This window comes from Marmota marmota, unplaced genomic scaffold (assembly GCF_001458135.2).
Source record: "Marmota marmota marmota unplaced genomic scaffold, marMar, whole genome shotgun sequence".
Taxonomy (NCBI): Eukaryota; Metazoa; Chordata; class Mammalia; order Rodentia; family Sciuridae; genus Marmota; species Marmota marmota.
Genome location: NW_025999924.1, coordinates 15,313,716 through 15,335,304, shown reverse-complemented (window position 1 = coordinate 15,335,304; position 21,589 = coordinate 15,313,716).

The window sequence follows — 21,589 nt, the reverse complement described above, 5'->3', positions numbered from 1 at the left end:
GAATATGCAACACTTCCTTTATTTATTTATTCTACTCTTGATTGACATTGGGTTGCTTCCTATTTGTAGCTGTTATGGACTACAGACTATGGACTATGACATTTTGAAACTTCCTTCATGCTCACTAGTGCACAAGTTCACTTAGACCTCTAGGGTATATTCCAAGAAATCTATACTCTAAAACTTGGTAGTTAGGAAACCGTTTTCTAAAATGCAGTCACCATTTTAAGTTGCTATTAGCTGCATAGTAGATTTTCCTGCTTCTTCTCCCCATTAAATAAGTGAATCATTTGTCATATTTCTAAAAGTTTTGTCTGCATAATAAATTCTTTTAGGAATTTTTTATTTGTACTTCATTTGTACTTTTTAAATATACATGACACTAGAGTGTATTTTCACATATTATACCTACATGGATTATGCCTAAGAAAAAGAGTGCTAAACAATGTACAGTGTTTTTTTAAAAAAAATTTATTCTAATTTGTTATATATGAGAGCAAAATGCATTACAATTTATATTACACATATAGAGCACAATTTTTTTATAGCTCTTGTTGTACACAAAATAGAATCAAACCATTCATGTCTTCATACATATAATTAGGGTAATGATGTAAATCTCATTCCACCACCTTTTCTACCCCCATGCCACTCCCACCCTTTGCACTATCTAGAGTTATTCTAATTCTCCTATGCTCCCTCTCCCAACCCCACTGTGAATCAGCCTCCCTATATCAGACAAAACTTTTGGCATTTGTTTTTTTGGCATTGGCTAACTTCACTTTACATTATATTCTCCAACTTCATCCATTTACCTGCAAATGCCATGATTTTATTGTTTTTTATTGCTGAGTAATATTCCATTGTGTATATATATGACGTTTTCTTTATCCATTCATCTACTGAAGGGCATCTAGGTTGGTTACACAGTTTAGCTAATGTGGATTGTGCTGCTATAAACATTGATGTGGCTATGTCCCTGTAGTATGCTGTTTTTAAGTCCTTTGGATATAGACTGAGGAGAAGGATAGCTGGATCAAACGGTGGTTCCATTCCCAGTTTTCCAAGAAATCTCCATACTGCTTTTCATATTGACAGTCCCACCAGCAATGTGTGAGTTTGCCTTTTCCCCCCACATCCTTACCAAAACTTATTGTTGTTTGTATTCTTAATAGCTGCCATTCTGACTGGAGTGAGATGAAATCTTACAGTAGTTTTGATTTGCGTTTCTCTAATTGTTAGAGATGTTGAACATTTTTTCGTATATTTGTTGATTGATTGTATATCACCTTCTGAGAAGGTTCCTTGGCCTTGGTCTGTTCAGATCCTTGGCCCATTTATTAATTGAATTATTTGTTTTTATGATGTTTAGCTCTTTGAGTTCCTTATATATCCTAGAGATTAGTGCTCTATCTTATGTGCAAGTGGTAAAAATTTGCTCCCAAGCTGTAGGCTCACTGATTCTTTCTTTTGCTGAAAAGAAGCTTTTTAGTTTGAATACATCCCATTTATTATTCTTGATTTTAGGGAGTCTTTTTAAGGAAGTATGGGCCTAATCCAATATGATGAACATTTGGGCCTATTTTTTTCCAAATAGGTGCAGTGTCTCTGGTTTAATTCCTAGGTCCTTGATCCACTTTGACCTGAGTTTTGTGCATGGTGAGAGACAGGAGTTTAATTTCATTTTGTTGCATATGGATTCCCAGTTTTTGCACCATTTGTTAAACAGGCTATCTTTTCTCCAATGTACTTTTTTGGCACCTTTGTCTAATATAAATAACTGTAATTATGTGGGCTAGTCTAGTCTATGTGTACTCTATTATGTACCATTGGTCTACAAGTCTATTTTGGTGCTAATTCTATGATGTTCTTGTTACTATTGCTCTGTAGTATAGTTTAAGTTCTGGTATAGTGATGCCTTCTGCTTCACTCTTCTTATAAGGATTGCTTTAACTATTTGGGGTCTCTTATTTTTCCACATGAATTTCAGGACTACTTTTTCTATTTCTATGAGAAATGTCATGGAGATTTGATTAAAATTGCATTAAATCTGTATAATGCTTTTGGTAGTATGGTCATTTTGACAATATTAATTCTTCCTATCCAAGAACAAGGGATGGGCAGAATTAATATTTCATCCTCTAAGTTCTTCTTTAATTTTTTTTTTAGCATTCTGTAGTTTTCATTGTAGAGGTCTTCACCTCTTTTGTTAGGTTGATACCAACTATTTTATCTTTTCATTTTAAGACTATTGTAAATGGGGGAGTTTTCCTTTCAAAGTATTTGTCACTGATGTTCAGAAATGTCTTTGATATATGGGTGTTGATTTTGTATCCTGCTACTTTGCTGAATTCATTTACTAGTTCTAGAATATTTCCATTGGAATTTCTTGGGGTCTTCTAGTTCTAGAATCATATCATCAGCAAATAGTGCTAATTTGAGTTCTTCATTTTCTACCCATATACCTTTAATTTCTTTCATCTATCTAATTTCTCTGGCTAGAATTTCAAGAACTATGTTAAACAGAAGTGTTAAAAGAGGACATCCCTGTCTTGTTCCAGGTTTTAGGGGAAATGCTTTCAATTTTTCTCCATTTAGAATGATGTTGGCCTTTGGCTTAACATAGATAGCCTTTACAATGTTGAGATATGTTTCTGTTTTCCCTAGTTTTTCTAGTGTTTTGATCATGAAAGGGTGCTGTATTTTGTTGTATGCTTTTTCTGCATCTATCGAGATGATCATATGATTCTTTAAGTCTATTGATGTGATGAATTACACTTATGGATTTCTGTATGTTGAGCCAACCTTGCATCCCTGGGATGAACCCTACTTGATTGTGGTGCAGGATCTTTTTGATATGTTTTTGTATTTCATTTGCCAGAATTTTAATGAGAATTTTTTGCATCTATGTTCATTAGAGATGAACAATTTTTCTTTCCTTGATGTGTCTTTGCCTGGTTTTGGAATCAGGGTGATATTGGCCTCATGGAATGAGTTTGGAAGTGCTTCCTCTTTTTCTATTTTACAAAATAATTTGAAGAATATTGTCATTAGTTCTTCTTTAAAGATCTTGTGGATCTCTGCTGTGTATCCATCTGGTCCTGCACTTTTCTTGGTTGGTAGGCTTCTGATGGCGTCTTCTATTCCATCATTTGAAATTGTTCTGTTTAAATTTTGTGTGTCATCTTGATTCAATTTGTGCAAATCATATGACTCTAGAAATTTGTTGGTGGCTTCAACATTTCTACTTTATTGAAGTACAATTTTCAAAATACTTTCTAATTGTCTTCTGTATTTCTGTAGAATCTTTGTGATACTTCTTTTTTCATCACATATGTAGTAATTTGGGTTTTCTCCCTCCTTCTGTTCATTATTATGGCTAAGGGTCTGTTCATTTTATTATTATTTTTCAAAAAACCAAATTTCATTTTGTCAAATTTTTCAATTTTTTTTTTGTTTTGATTTCATTGATTTCAGCTCTGATTTTAATTATTTCCTATCTTCTACTGCTTTTGGTGTTGATTTGTTCTTCTTTTTCTAGGCCTCTGAGATGTAAAGTTAAATTATCTACTTGTTGACTTTTTCTTTTATTAAGGAGTGAACTCCATGTAATGAACTTTTCTCTTAGTACTTCCTTCATAGTATTCCAGTGACTTCGAAATGCTGTGTCTGAGTTCTCATTCACATCTAAGAATTTTTTAATCTCCTCCTTGATGTCTTTTGTAGCCCATTGTTCATTCAGTAGCATTTTATTTAGTCTCCAGGTGTTGGAGTAGCTTTTATTTTTTATTTTATCATTGATTTCTAATTTCATTCCATTATGACCTGATAAGATTCAGGGTAGTATCTCTACTTTTTATATTTGCCAAGAGTTGCTTTGTGGCATAATATATGGTCTATTTTGCAGAAAGATCCATGTGCTGACCAGAAGAAAGTATATTTGCTTGTTGAAGGATGAAATATTCTATATATGTCAGTTAAGTCTAAGTTATTGATTGTATTATTGAGTTCTATAGTTTCTTTGTTCAGTTTTTGTTTGGAAGATCTATCCAGTGGTGAAATAGGTGTGTTAAAGTCAACCAGAATTATTGTGTTGTGGTCTATTTGACCCTTGAACTTTAGAAGAGTTTGTTTGATGAATGTAGATGCTCCATTGTGTGGGGCATATATATTTATTATTGTTATGTCTTGTTGATGAAGGTTCCCTTGAGCAGTATGACATATCCTTCTTTATCCCCTTTGATTAACTTTGGCTTGAAGTCTACTTTATTTTGTATGAGGATGGAACCCCTTGCTTGCTTCCATAGTCCATGTGAGTTTTATGATTTTTCTAAGCGTTCACCTTTAGTCTGTGGATGCCTTTTCCTATGAGATGAGTCTCTTGGAGGCAATATAATGGTGGAACTTTTTAAAAATCCAATTGGGTGAGATTAAGCCTTTTGCATTAATGGTTATTATTGAGATGTGATTTATATTCCTAGCCATTTTTCTTTATTTTTGGTATTTAACTTGACTTGCTTTCTCCTTTGATTAGTTTTTCCTTTAGTGAATATCTCCTTTTGCTGACGTTCATTGTTGTGTTTTAACTCCTCTTCATGGGATATTTTGCTGAGAATGTTCTGTAGTGAAGGCTTTCAAGTTGTAAATTCTTTTAATTTTTGTTTATCATGAAAAGTTTTTATTTCTTTATCAAATCTAAAGCTTAATTTTGCTGGATATAAGATTCTTGGTTGACATCCATTTTCTTTTAGAGCTTGATATATATTGTTCTAGGATCTTCTAGCTTCAGGATCTGTGTTAAAAAAATTGCATATAATCTAATTGGTTTTCCCCCTATATGTAATCTGATCCCATTCTCTCTTGGCTTTTCATATTTTCTCCTTATTCTGTATCTTAGGTACTTTCATTATAATGTGACTTGGTGTGTATCTGTTTTGATTTTGTACATTTGGCATTCTGTAAGCCTCTTGAATTCTGTTTTCCAATTCATTCTTCATGTTTGGAAAATTTTCTGAAATTATTTTATTTAAAAGATTGCTCATTCCTTTGGTTTGGAACTCTATTCCTTTCTCTATTCCCATAAATCTTAAATCTGTTTTTTTTTATGCTATTCCATATTTCTTGAATGTTCTCATGATTTCTTATCATTTTCTCCAGGTGGTCTACATTCTTTTTGGATTATATATTTTGCCTTCATTGTCTGAGGTCCTGTCTTCCAAGTGGTCTAATCTGTTGCTGATGCTTTCAATGGAACTTTTAACCTGGTTTATTATTTCTTTCAGTTCAAGGATTTCTGTTTGGCTTTTTTTTTTTTTAATTTAGAACTCTGTCTCTCTACTGATGTAATCTTTTGCTTCCTATATTTGTTTATGTAGCTCTTTGTCAAAATGACCTTTTTCTGCTATTTGCTCTCTTATATCATCCTTTAATTTCACAGAACATTTTAATTATGTACATCCTGAACTTCTTCTATGTCATTTCTTCTTCTGTGCTGGCCATGGATTCTAATAATTTGGTGTCTTGATTTGTTTGGAGTTCTTCTTCCCTTGTCTTTTCATATTGCTTGTGTGTCTTTCCTTCTAGCACTGTGGATATGAGGTGTTAACATTTTTTACCCTATAGGCTTATAATGCCCCAGTAGGGTTCCAATGCCTCTCCTTTGAGGTGAAGGACAATGTTAACAGATACCCATATAAACAATATACACCCTATGTACCAATATTTGCAGTTAAGACATTTACAGTTTGGTTACAATGTATAGAAATGGTAAACTCAATTATTATCTACAATATACTCAGTAGATTTGTGAAAGGGTGTACAGTTTCTGATGGAGTACAAAAAACTAGGGGTGAGGAATTAGGATGATATGCTGAGGAGGTAGGAGGTGAAGATATAGAGGTATTATATCTTAGGAAGTATGAAAGAGAAATCTAAAGAGGAAGATTAGTAGCAGAAGAAGAGAGAGGAAGCAATTTTGGTTAGACAAGTAAGTGGGAAGACAGTAGAGTACATAAAACAAACACACATATATATTAAGAAAAAAATTAAAATAATATAAATTGTTTGGAAAAAGATTATACAACACAACTGTAATATACTATTCATGCAAAGTACTTGGTTTCACATATGTCAGGGATGTGAGGGCAGGAGAATAAAGAGGGAGAAGAAAAAAAAGTCTTGAAAGGAAGAAATAGGGATTTTTTTGATTGGAGATCAGTATCTCTCCCGATTCCCTTCTCATCCAATAGGTGGGATCTTCTGTTGTTAGCTGGTATCTCTGCCCTCAGGATGGTGAAGGTAACCAAGGTGGGAGAGTTGGTCCTGGATGGAGGGCACTTGGAAATGGGGTGTTAGACCCACTGATCTCCCTGGGGGAGACTGCACCTCAAGGAACTCTTTTTGGGCCTACTAGTGTGATGTGAGCACCCGGTCTTTTTATCAGGCCTGAAGACCTTCCAGTTCCTGGTCTCTGTGTTAGTCCCTAAACTGTATCACACTCATCCTCTCGTTTACTACTTCCTATTGAGTGACCTTTCTCTCTGGGGCTCAGCTGCACACCTGCCCAGCTGAACGGTTTTTGTGTTGGGCACTCATTGTGCTGGGTTAGCAACTGTTGGGAACAGCGGGGAGTTAAAAACTGGGTACCTGGCCAGCTGAAGTTCCAAACTTGGAGTTGCCCCCACTAAAGATGGTGATGAAGGTGACTCAAGATGGAGGTGGTTGCTTTCAGTGATGGGGTGTTGGGTCCAGAGCTGCAATGGTATTGGACGGAGGAGTTCAGAGATGAGCTCTGTTCCATGCAGTGTGTGGCTCTCAGCTGACTTCAGAGCCTGTGTGAAGTTCTCGGGTTCAGGTAGGCTATTGCACGTAGGGGACTATCTCTGCTGCTGCAGAGTCCCAAGATGGAGGCCACCAGGGGAGCCCCATGCTGGTAGATGGGGGACCAAATGGGAGTGGTGGCCAGAGTTCCTGCATATGGGAAGCTGCAGGTTGTCCTGAGTGGGCACAGTGTCCAGGGTTTCTGCTCTGGTGGGTGGCCAAAAGTTCCGCATGGGTGTTGATGCTGATGGTTCCTCTCAGGTACCTGTTAGTCCTGAGTGGACAAGTAGTTGGGAGACCTAATTTGACACGGAGGCCTGGAGCCCTGGATAGGCATGGTGATGGTGATTCCTGTGCGGGAGCAAGAATATCGATCGCAGAGAAGCAATATTCTCACTACTTAAGTCTCATATCATGGAGCGAAACAGAATGCTGCCTCTCTCTGGCCCACCATCTTGGATCCCTGTACAGTGCTTTTCACTGAGATAGAAGAGGATTAGTTGGGTGCCATGGATTGAACCCATTGAGCTACATCTCCAGACCTTTTTATTTATTTATTTTTGAGACAGGATCTTGCCAAGATGCTTAGGGCCTCACTAAATTACTGAGGCTGACCTTGAACTTGTGATCCTCCTGCCTTGGCCATCCAAGTTATGGGGGATTACAGGTATGTGCCACCATGCCCAATTTAAAACAGAAGCTTTGATATAAGATTTAGGACTTACTAATTAATTCATTTCTCTGAGCTTCAGGGGTCCTATTAGTTTAAGTGACTTAGAGAATTTTCCCTTATAAACCATGTCATTAAAAGGTTAAAGATTGAAAGAATCAGCAAAAATACAAGGAATAGTTTCAGCATTTTTCAGATCACAATTTACTGGTTTATTAATTTTGTAACGTAATGGAGAAATTCACATCATCGTAAAAATTTTAAATGGATGATTCTAGTTCAAGCATCACTTAAGCTTTTAGAAAATTTTAAAGAGCAAAAGGAAAAAATGGCAAAAAAAATGCAGATTCAAATATTAGAAAAACTGGAGACAGATTACTAATTAATCAATGACTTGCAAAGGCCAGTTGTGTCTATTTTTAAAAATATTTATTTTTTTAGTTGTAGTTGGACACAATACCTTTATTTTGTTTAATTTTATATGGTGCTGAGGATTGAACTCAGGGTCTTGCATGTGCTAGGCAAGCGCTCTACTGATGAGCAATAACCTCAGCCCATGAGCCACAACCTCAGCCCCAGTTGTGTCTCTATAGAAGATGGCTACCCAGAAGTCTCTAAAGGATTAACAGGTATATATTTCCTAAAGGTGAAAGGAAGGTGCAAAAACTGTATGTTTTTCCTGGAAAGCAGCTATAGAAAGTACAGTGCATATTATAAATGCAGAAGCAATGCTGCAAAAAGCATCCCATGTAAGCTGTGGTTTTAGACCTCATTTTATCTCTGCAGCACTGGGGAGGGATCTTTGGCTTGTAGAAACTGGTTAGGCTAAAACACTTCCTTGCCTCTTACTCTATCACAAGAACCTCCAAAACATAGCTGGTTTAAGAAAACAATGTATTCAACAACAAATAATTAAAGGATCTTGTATCTATATATGCATCCTTTATGAATAAGAGAAACAGAGAAGCATGGTTCATAACAGATAAAAAACTACTCATCAAATAAGTGTAGTCAGATGAGGAAAGCCAAATGAAGTCACATATTTTTCTGTGCTATAAACAAAAATTAATTCTATAAAGCAAGAACATGAGGTAGAAACACAGGACTTGTAGAAGAGTGAAGAGAAAACAGCTGAAATTGAACTAGCAGAACTCAGAAAAGAAGTAGAGAAAAAAAGTAAAATCATCAGAAATAAAACAAAATTGAAATAATCATGGTTGAAATGATATTAAGGATATGGACAGTAAGAACCTGGAAATGAGAAAAGTAGGTATAATATATTGTAAATAAGTAATCTTGAAAAATTCTGGAGGCAAATTATAAATGTAAAACAAAGAGTTGATTCAATATATGTATAATTGGAGTCACTGAAGTAAACATCAATCATTACAACAAAACAAACATTTATAAGCAAGGGCCTTTTCTAAAAATAGAAGATGTTATAAGACTCCACTAAAGACTGTTCAGCATACCAGGAAAAACTGACTCAGATCTGCCAACCCTGGGATATACATTACGTAAGTTTATGAACTTTGAAATTAAAGAAAGAATTCTATGGGCAACCAGGCAAAAATATCAGTCTCTTTTAAGGAAAAGTATTTAGGTTCTTTATGAGCAATATTTAAGAACGGATGACAATAGAGTGAATGTTATCTTTAGGAAAAGAGTGTTTGCGCTAAGGACAAACGTAACAGCCCTCAAAGGCAAACCTATAGTGGGGTAATTTTGAACATGGAAACTTTTCTTCAGAGGAAATTACTAGCCAAACTTAGTCAATCCAAGCAGAAGTAGAGAAACTGTAAGAAACTTTATAGATCCACAATAGATCCACACTATGGAAAATTTTAAAGGAAGTTCTTTATGCAGAAGAAAAATAACACCAGATGGAACTTGGAAAAAAACAGCTTCAAAAATGGAAAATCCATAGGTAAACATGAAGAAGATTTCTCTGATTTTTCAAGTTTACTTTAAAAATAAAATATAGTTTAAGGCAAGAATAATAATGTATTCTTAAATTTATAACATGTAAAACTGAAATGCAACCAAAATTATGTAAGAATGGCGGAGGGTAAATGGAAATGTTGTGCTCTGTGGATCTTATATAGTATGTGAAAAGTGATGCTAGTATTAAGAGGTTGATTATGAGATAAGATACATATTATTAAGAGCAGTCACAACATTTAAAAATAAAGTGAGATGTTAATATGCAATATTGGAGATAAAATTATAAGAACATCCTCAATTTTTAATCGAAAGAAGATTTTTAAGAGGGTGAGGGGGACGAGATATCAAGCAGGAATGAGAAATAAGTAACTAAAGGGAATACTGAAATCCAACCATGTGGCTCCTTCACTTAGTGTTAATTAACTCAACATTCCAACTGAAATATGGCCTTCTCAACCAGGTTAAAAATAAAAAAAGAAAAATCAGATCCAACTACATGCTGTCTAAAGGAGTTTCATGTTGATCTAGGAACCAGGATTGGCTAAAATAGAAAGAAAGAAAATTGACATATCAGTAAAATTTAATGAAGTAAACCCAGAGAGCTACATTAATATCAAAACTCAAAACATATCTTCATAGATAATGAGGTGAATTTATAATAAAAGATTAATTACAGATCAAGAAACTATATGAGTTATTCTAAAAGTTTTTGAACTCAATAAGTTTCAAAAGATGTAAACTGTGACAACTGAAAATAAAACAGACCCGCAATTTCAAGTAGAGCTTTAGTCATTTCTCAGTAATTCACAATATATAGACGATAAGAATATGGAAGTCTTAACATTATCAATCAACTTGTCTTGGTAGACTCAGAACATTCAACAACTGGTAAATAAATATTCTTTTTAAGTACACATGGCACATAGATCAAGTTAGATAATCATTAGTCATAAAAGGAGTCATCATCTAAAAGTCTGATTTGGATCACAATATGTTCTCTGACAACATTGAAATTCATTTAATGAAGACAGTTGGAGAATCCCTAAGTATTTGAATGTGAAACAACATCTAAATAAAATGCAAAGAAATTATAGCATAAGGAATTTTAGAATATTTTGAGTCTTATCAAAATTAAAAAGAAATTTATTAAAAATTGTGAGTTTAGTACTTTGCAATACAATTTTAGCTTTAAAATCTTACATTAGAATCTAAAATTCATAAGCTAAGTTGCTATACTAAAACGTAGAAGTAGAGTCAAGTGTATCCCATAAAAGTAGATGGAGCTGGGTGTGGTGGTGTATGCGTGACACCAATAGCTTAGGAGGCTGAAACAGGAAGATTGTGAGTTCAAAGCCAGTCTCAGCAATGGTGAGGTACTTAGCAACTCAGTGAGACCCAGTCTCTAAACATGGTCTCTGTTGTCGAATGCCCTGAGTTCAATCCATGGTACCAAAAAAAAAAAAAAGATTTTATTATGCAAGAAATGTGTTGTTAAATCCATATTTATAATCTCCCAATTCAAAGAAGACATTGATGATAATCCATTTGACCTACTGAGTATCCAGAATGCAGTAACAGACTCATCTTAGTGGAGACCACAGCTCTTTTCAATAGCACCATTAAAATCATTGACTTGTTAGACAAATTGAAATAATGGACAACTTGTGCCACATTTAATCACGACCCAAATTGACTAATATATTGACTACCTTTCTCCTCTGGGCAAAGAAATTGCTTCCCCTCTTCTGTCTGTCCCTCAATAAACTAAATAGGACTAATAAATATTTCTTACAACCAAAGATTTAATTACAACAAGAAGAAATAATCCATAGAGGAAGGGCTAATATGCAGAGAGAGAAGTTGAGTAGGTGGTATTGCAAGTGTTCGATTTCAAGCTGCCTCAGAACATCTATAAGTGCTGTGACAGGTGTGACAATGTAGACCCTCCATTAAATTAGATAACAGGCTTGCCAAAAAATGGCCACAATACATAATAGAATGCTGCAAGTGTTCAATAATGCCAAGCATATTGAAAGTAAGATTATTCTTTAAAAGAGGAATATAAGCCTTTAGTATAGCGATTGTTCTTTAGATGGGGCCCTAATGATGTTCAAGTCCATTCAACAAAGATTCATGGGGAAACTGCCAACATCAGGTAAAACTATATTATATAAGTAAAGTCATGAATGCAAAGAAGGACAGAGATTTTTCTGATTGGTATTTTAAGACTTAGGCAACTCAGAGCGGTGTTAAGTGAGAGGGCATTATGGGTTCAAGTGCAGAGTAAATTCATCCTGTGTTAATGAGTTTTCTCTTCAGACCTAGATTTGCAAAACGGTTTTTACATTGGTGGTATAATCCAATATAGACATGATTTTGAGAAATGCATGCAAGACTTGTAGACTTGTAGAAATTCTAATGTGATTTTTTACTGTCTCTAGGAATGGTGGGCATAGGAGCAGATGCAAAATACATCCTCAGTCTATTTAACCACAAAACTTATGCTTGGTTTTTCTGAGATATCTAACCAGCATTTTGGAAAACTAAAGAAAAATATGTAGTTAAGTGCTACTGAAGAAAATGGTAAGATATTCCTTGAATATCAGTAAATAAATTACACAAAAATGTCCATCAAAATAATCATACAATCGAATACATTTCATAGAAAAGATTAATTTGCAATTATGTTTGGAATTGTTGGCAGTAAATTGAGAATGAAGACATTAAAATTATGGTTTGAAGCTAAAGCCATGGTTACAAGAAACAGAAGAAAACAAATTACAGGTTAAAACCATATTATGGCATGGTATAAAAAGCTATCTTTAATGTCATAATTATTGATTTCAAAGATCAAACTTTGAAAAGAATCAAAATAGCTATCATTTTACAAATTCAAAACACCTAGACAAGATTCCACAAAAAGCTTATTGATAAATAACTGATTAAATATTTTAATATGAATAATAACTAAAGTATTAATATTTTATGGAGGCATGTGTACATGTGTACTTACGTATGTATCCAGGACTGAATATTTAGAGAAGAGAGCAGCCCAAGAAAAATAAAAAGACTATGTGTAGGTAATTCCCAGAAAAAAAAAAACTGATTTATTTATAAAAAACATGTTACACTTCACTAGTATTGAATTATAAATTAAAAAGCCATTGTTTTTGTTGTTCAGTTGTTAAAAACTTAAAAATCTGAAAAAGTTCAATGTCAAGCTCATGGGAAACTTGATAAATTTCACTGTGGAAAAAGGTATAAAATATTACTTTTTAGGGAACAGATTAGAACCCACTAAAGTACCAACATCTCCCATCAGATATTTAATAAGACATGTGCTGATATGTTAAGTTTAATAAAATTTCAGGGTGAAATTAATGGGAGAATTCCAGCAAAAGATATTTTTTCTGTTTCTTAAATTCTGTGTATTCCACATAAACATACAATTACTAGGTGATCAAAATTAATTAAAAATGTATCAAGGAGATGACTATTTCTTAAAAATTATAATTCAAATGAACTTTCCAGATGATAAATGTCTGTTTTTTCTATTTTATGAATTTATAAATCTTAATTAATCAAATAAATTTTAATTAATCAAGTAAATTTATTTGAAAAATTTTATTTAATCCAGTTCTTAGGGTATAACTGCAGTGTCCAACTGCATAGAACTTACAAATTTTAAAATTTAAGCCATTTCTCAATACAGAATATTCAATACTAGAAATATAGATTTTAATAAAATTTGAAATGTAGGCAGTAGACATTACATGATACTGTTATAACATTCCTTCACAATACACAGTGCCTTTGTTTGGGACCTGAGAAGGCACTTACTTTACAGAGAGTAGTGTTCTGTAGCGGAACCTAGCCCTGAAGTCATTACAGAGGAGATTCCAGGCCTGGCAGACTCTGCCTGGGATTTTAGCCCTTGGTATTTCTTGTTCCTGAAATACTGTTAATCATTGTCATGGTTCTCTACCTCACTTGACTGAGGTTGCTATGCACATGTAGACTATTAGAGCTGTCAACACTAATCACCTCTTTGAAATAGCAATACCATGTTTTATGTCGTCACCCACCATTCCTTACTCAAAGTTTTCTCTTAATCTTTACCAAGACCCAGAAAATGTATTGATGCTTATTATCTATCTCCTCTGCTATACTGTAGATTCCATGGCCTTGACTGTTATGCATGTTTCTGTTCACTAAATAAAGAAGTAAATAAGAAGTAAACATAGAAGGTGTTCCAGAGTTATTTGTTCAATAAATGAATCATAAACACATACAGCCTAATTTTTTTTCTCATTTATAAAGCCACGATAATAATGCAATGTCCTGTATAACCCTTGCATATTTTTGGTGCAGATGTAAATCAGCCAAGCCATTACAGAAATAAGTATGAAAGTCCATCAAAATTAAAAATATGACTATTATATATCATCCATAAATACTACTACTCCGTATGTAGCCAAAGGAATTAAAGTCAGCATACTGCAGAGATACATGATTGCCCATGTTTACTATGTCATAATTCACAAGGACCAAGGGGAAGGAAGAAGAGTGTAATATGAGGGTGGATATGAACAATACATATTATATGCATAAACTTGTATGACACGACACAATGAATCCCATTATTCTGTGTAATTAATATGCACTAATAAAATAGCAATGCCTATTAGTTGTTTTGAATATATTTAAATAAGACTAAATGTTTAGCACAGTTTATAACACATATTTACCACTCAACAGATTATTGAAATTTTTATTTATTTTTCTTTTCTACCATTACAGTGATTTACCCTTTGGAAATATCTGAAAAATTAAATTAATTTATTTCAGTGCTTTTAAAGTTATATTCTCTTTTCTTTCTAAATGTATCTGGTTAATTTCTAATGATTTGATTTTAAATATCATTATTTTTGATGATAAATAATTGTTATATTGCCGTAGTTTAAGCTATTATAACTACAAAGTAGATTCTCATCATGAAATTATATTAAAAAGTTTTGGGGAGTATAATTTCAAAGGATATAAAATAAAGCTCTTTACTCACCATTGTTTTGAGAATTAAAGATTTCAGTGACAGAAGGCATACACTGTATGTGAATGGTACATACTTTAATAGAATTATTATAGCAGAAGAAAATTTGTGCTCATTTACTTCAAAGTACAAAGAAGAATGGATTTTTTGAACTACTGAGTCTGGCAAAGTTTGCTATATCTGATTTGGATAGGTTATTGAATATCCTCTATGCTCCTGGGAATGTTTTATTGTTTTTCTCTCAAAGTTGCTATTATGTTTAAAATGTACATAATTAAAACATTTGATGTTGCATTTTAGAGGTTGGAAAGTGTTCAAGGAGTGCTGAATACTTCTACTCCTGTAGTTCATTTCAGTGCAATTCAGATAGTGGTAAAAGAAACCTGAGAATTATAATCTTGTAGCTAGAGGCTCTTTGACTTTACATCATTCAGTGTTCCAGTAAACGAACCCTGAGAATTAGGCCACCCTAGAGAGGCTTTATAACTTCAGGCTGATTCTGACTTTGGAAAGCCATTTACTTTCAGTTTTCTCATGTATGAAATGTGGGTTGGTTAGATAATCATCACTTCTGATCTTCATCTATGATCTGTTCCTTTTTGATGCTTTCAGGCTCCATGAGAGGAACAGTCAGTTCTATATAACCACTTACAAACCCAGGACAGAACTCTGGAAATTTCCCTTCATGATTAAGATATGTAGTCAAGGAAAGATTATATTATGAGAGCACTTTTGCTAATTTTTAAGTGGCAGTAGAGATATGTATATATATATATATATATATATATATATATATANNNTATATATATATATATATATATATATATATATATTTCTTCTAAAGAATAGTTGAAAATGTACTTCCCCTTTAATATCTTAATATTAGTCAAATCACATTAGTCAGAATTATTTCTTTCTTCTGTTAATTTCTAAGGTATTTAAATAAATCATAGTAGTGATTTTTTGTCTATTAATCCTGATAGTATTATATAAATCTTTGTTTATAAGCAGATTTTATAATTTTAAATACATTCAATGCCAAAAGTTGAAAAATTATTCATTTGATGCAAATATTGACAAAATATATGAATCTTATCAAAGTTTTAAAGGCAATCAGATCTCCTAAAGCTTTGACTTAACTATCTATTAATTTTCAAAAATTAAAAGTCATTTTCAAAATAGTTTCTGATGAATCTGAAAAGAGACATTTGCCTGAACATCTCAATTATCCAATTAATGCTTAGCAAATTGTTACAGCAAAAATCAGGTAGAGAGATGAGTGATTTCTTAAACTCTGATGGTCTGGGGATCATTTTTAGTGAGGGATTTTGGCACCCCAGAGCATCTTCTGCCATGAAAGACTGAATGAATCAGCAAACTAGCTGACTTGGAGGGGTTAGAAGACAAAGGACTGATAGTATATATACAATTACAGAATTCAAATAAATACAGAGGAAAAAAAAGTGTCTTAACAATTGGAAGAAGAGTTTTCATATTTGTGAAACAAATTAACTGAGATATAGTGAACAGGAATTCCAATTTCAGAAAATCACAGAATTCCCTATAATGACATCATTGAGCAGGTGATGATGAAAACATTTTCTGATCTCAGGTCTCAGGCACTTTCCCTCTATCTCCCCTATGTGTTCTTTCCATTTTCTGATGGAATTGCTAGGAAAGATGTGCTTTTATAGCCAAGAACATAGATAGGTTTCTCTGAATACTGTTAAAGCTAAAACTACAGAATGTCAAGAGATTCATGCAGATTTTAAAATCAAAGAGTTGTTAAATTAACTGAACTATATATACAACACTGTATATATATATTCACCATAAATAAGTTATTTATTAAAAATAAAGAGCTGGGTACAGTAGTACACACACCTGTAATCTCAGCAACTCAGTGGGCTGAGCCAGGAGAATTGCAATTTTGAGGCCAGACTAGGCAAATTAGTAAGAACCTCTTCCAAAATAAAAAGTAAAATGGGCTGGGGATGTAGCTCAGTGGTAGAGTGTCCTTGGGTTCAACCCCCAGTACTGCAAATAAATAAATAATATAAATTAAAGAGATATCATTATGGAAGCATTATTTAAATATGATTGGCTAAAAAGCAACTACCATTACAGTGATTTACCCTTTGGAAATATCTGAAATATTAATAAATTAAAATTTTAATAAATTAAAATTTTATTCTCCTTAAAAAAAATTCCAAATGTGATTTTTCTAATTAAATCTTTAAATTTTAAAAGCTTTAGTATTCTTTTCTAAACCTGATCATATAAGAAGATTTTGATTGAAGGTAGTCACATCTGAAGACTGTAACAGACATTAATGTTCAAACCTTCTTGGGACTGAGTACAGGGCTGTGAGTTTATCTCTTAGTTTTCATATTATGACTCTCCAGGGACAACAATGTACACTACTACCATATTGATCTGAATGTATTCTGCTAGAATGTTTCAGTTGAAAATTAGGGACAGAAAGGATAAGCAGATAGATAGTATGGTATCTCTTCTCCTGTGAGGTGTGAGTGTGTGTGTGTGTGTTTGTGTGTGTGTGTATGATTTATTTCTATAAATAATGCACATACTTCATTGTGCTCATTTATTGAAAGAGCAGTATATTGGAAGAGAAATAAGGAGAAGCATGTTTCAGAAAAGAAAATGAATTTATTTTTAAAAATGTTTAATGTGTCTATGGAATGTCCAAAACAGAAATTTTTTTTCCAGTGATGGGTTTCAAACCCAAGGCTACACCTATGCTAGGAAATTGCCCTGCCCCTATAAAAAGAAATGCTTAATAAGCACTTAATTATACCACTCTGGGGACCCAATTGGTGTTCAGTGTTGAGGATGTTAATATCAGATCACTTGGTACACTCTGGTAGTTGAAGTCATGGGGTAAGATGACAATGGCCAGCCACAAGGGATAATATGCCTGAGAAACAGGGCCTGAGAAACCCCAGCAGTTAATGACGAGGCATAACACCCCAAGACAGTAGAGGAGATGGAAAAAAAAGAGCTATGGTATTAAAAGAAGGGAAGCAGTGAGATATTTTGAAGGCCACTGAAATTCTTACATTTTAGTTCTTGGAATGAAGTGAGAGTCAATATCTTTCCCTTCCTGCCACTTCATTTCTTTTCTTTAACTATAATTTCCTCTTCTTTCAATGTGTCTATCTTCTTGATTTTATTCACCACATGTATCCTTTTGTTGTCTATAGAATAAATTTTAAACTTACTGTGTCCAAAAATTAATTAAAATTTTATTCTCCTTAAAAATATTTTCAAAGTCTTTATTTCTCCCTTACTTCATTAGATGCCCAAACTTCTATTAACCTATTTTCCACAAAACCTGTCATCTGATCGTTTTATCTTATACATGCTTTCTTGCACTTAATTTGGAATCTAATGCACTGATTTCCAAAATTTTCTTCTCATAATTTTTTCCCTGAAATTGATGCTTCATCTCTGCAGTTTGAGTACATGCTTTAACTTGGTAGTATCCTTTTTCTTCTTTCTTTCTTTTTTAACATGACAGTAACATGTAAAATCTTTAAAAGTCTGATTACTCTTGACTGGAGAAATATAATCAAGTATAGCCCTTTCTAGTAAATGTAAAATTGCTTGCTTCACACACTGTCCACTGTTCACACAATACCTAAACCTTGATAAAACGTTTTTCACAGAATATGTGAAAAACCTTTTATCAAGGTTTGGGTTATGCTGTGTTAATGTGAATGATCTCAGGCTCATTATCTGGCTCCTGCCATAGATAGTTCTCTTGGACTGAGGGTAGTTCCTCCTATATTTTCAGTTTGGTGCTGTCTGATGTTTGGAGTACATTTTTCATGGTAAACTGAAGCCAGCAACACTTCTTTCCATTTTTATTGTGTTTATTTTCATTCTATTCATTTAGGTTCCTTCCTGCTTGTTGCGAATATGAAGCACACAGCATTCTACCACCCATTCCTCCTTTTTCCATGCTATTTCTACTATTGGGGCAGTTGCACCTGAGTTGTATTTTCTGAGTATCTCATGAAGTGTTGAGGGTAAAGATTATTACCATGTACCAATTATAATAACAAGTGAACTGTGTGTGTGTGCAAGTGTGTAAATGTGTGTATCACATTTCCTTTTTTTCTTTGTCTTATGTGTTCAGTTATTTATATGATTAAAGAAACAACTTCTAAAGTCTGTAATTTCCTACCAGCCATGAGAATCACTTCTTTCTAAAACCTCAACAGACACAGGCATGACTTTAACTTTAAAATACAGATGTAATTATTTTCACATAATGACATACAATTTACAACTGTATTTTATAAGCCTTAAATTATTTTTCCAGCTGAGCATTAGCATAACCAACACACACAGGGGATGGATAAAAGTGATCATTTTCAAGTTCAATTCATTTAGTCTTTAATAATATTTATGTTCCTACCCACAAATGTCTTACTTTTTTAAATTTATTAACTTCTCTAAGACTTCTATTTGTTCTTTGAGTATTTAAATATACTTTACTTAATTATTTTAAATATATCATGTTATGAATAATGCTACTTTATCAAGAGAAATGTGTTGGAATGTATCTCACATAGAAAATAATAATTTATTTTTATCTCTTTAAGTTATTTAAGACTTTGCTCTACTGTATTAGAATTAACACAGTGCAAAGATTTTATGCCTGTATTGTGCATAGTAATGCACATTTATGGCTACAGTGATTGATCCCAAGAGTTGATAGATAACTCAAACCAGAAACATCAGGTAACTACACAGAATCACTTCAATCTAAATTAAAGTTGGTGTAACTCAAATATTTTCTAATTTAAAGTTTCTGAGACTTGGCTTACAGGTAACCATAACTTCTGTCATGGAAATAGATCCCCAAAGGAGAGGAATAAGTCTCTTCTGAGTTTGATTCATGCATGTCCTTGTCCACTGTGCTGCTTACAGCAACAAGTTTCATTTAATAACCAAGAACATTTAAATTAGTTTTGTCCTTTGTGACCACAAGATTCTATGGAATAAAATTTTGAAAAATATTTTCTACTAAATAAGTAACTGGATGTTTTAATATCTTAGATTTTTTTTTCATTTTTAGTGCTATCTACTCAGAATATTTTTAATTCTGTTTTATCTTAAAAAAAGAAAACAAATTGTTCTTAAATAACTTGTGAATATAAATAATTAAAACATCTGGGATCTACTTTTAAAAGCTTAAATTCAATTCAATGATGTTAAGACTAATGACTTATATTTCTTTCTCAGATATTCACTTTAGTAACCAGTCAAATAAATGTAAAATAAAATTATTACTAGAATGCAAAATTTCTAGAATATATATGTATATAATATACATTATTAGTATACATAGTATATATTATATATTATGTATATTTTTAATTCATATATAAATTAAGTAAAAATCATAAGCAGTATATAAATAAAGTAAAAGAATGGCAAGTAGTGAAAAAAATCTTTTTCACTGTTGGAGGGTTAAGTTACAAACAAGCAAGAGAAAACTGCTAAAATGATATGCTTAAGTTGGAGACATCAGCATGAACTCATGTTACCTTCACACAGATGGTGACATAACAGAGTATCTATGTGTAAGTGTTAAATGGTGAAAACACATACAATACTGAGGCTGTTAGCTACGTCCTCTTATCACTTATTTCCCCAACAAGAAGCATAGTGCCCAGAGCTTGGTTTATAATACCATTCTCCAATAGCACCCGCCAAACCTCCTTAGAAAAACAGTTGACTGACACTGGGGAAGAAAATGTACAAGATGATCATGGACCCATTGTAGTGCCAGAAAGTAAGAAAATACTCAAAACAAAATAATCAAGTATAATGTGTGCCAAAGGGCTGCGAAAGTCATATAAAAGAGCTTCTAATAGGCTAGAACAATGTGATCAGCAAAATAAAGTTGTACTAGATTATAACCCAGTGTATAAAATAAATATTCATAGATCCATACAGGCAAAAATAAATGAGAAAGATTCACAAATATATAGACATTATTCCACAAATATTCCAAGTAGAAGGATACACAATTATTTGAACATTCCTACCCAAGAGGTGGAGCATATATCCTCTACAGAAGATTTGGACTCAATATGGTTACGTTCCTCTAAATAGTATGATATGGAAAAAGAGTACTGAAAGTAACTTTACATGGATAAATCCTATAAACATCTCCTCAGTTTTATGGATAATGTTAATAACACAATGACAACTTGTCAAAAGTATGTATCCTTCAAACATCATGGTAATAATGGAAATTGACGCCTGCAGTCTTCACAAATCTTATAACCTACATCTAACCATGAGGGGGAAAAATCATACAAATCCCAACTACAAAATATCTCACCAGTACTCCTAAAATATGTCTATGTTCCCCAAATCAATAAAGTCTAAGAAACTATCATAATCAAGTGGAACCTAAGAAATGTATCCTGCATGTGATAGAAAAAGGAAATTGGTAAAAATTAAGAAATTACTATAGAGTTCCATCAGTAATTTAAAAATAATTGTTCATGAATTTTGAAATATGTATTATACTATTTAAAAACATTCCTAATTTAGAGAAAAATGGGTATAGGATATATGGAAACTTTAACTTCTCAAATTTTCTATGAATCTAATCTAAGCAGTAACCTAGATCCCCAAACTCCAGATGGCCATCATGTCCTTATGACATATTTCCTCTCACAGAGCTACCCCGACATCTGGGCCAAACTAGAAAAGCTCGAACAAGGCCCTGCCACCCCCCAGATTGAGATCTTGGCGGTAGCCTTTAAGGTTTTTATGCCCGCCCAGGCCCTGCAGGGTGCTTCCTTGGGTCACTGCCCATCACCGAAAACCCCCCCTGGGTGCCTGCTTCAAGTATGGCAAGGAGGGACATTGGGCCAAGGCATGCCCTGCACCACGCACTCCGCGTACCCCATGCCCTAAATGTCAACAACAAAGTCACTGGGGCTCTGACTGTACTAGATCCCGTAGGAGGCCTATGGCCAGGGAACCCTCCAACCTTCTGGGCATGGCAATCGATTGACCGGTGCCTTGGGTCCTTGTCCAGGCCCTAACTATCAATA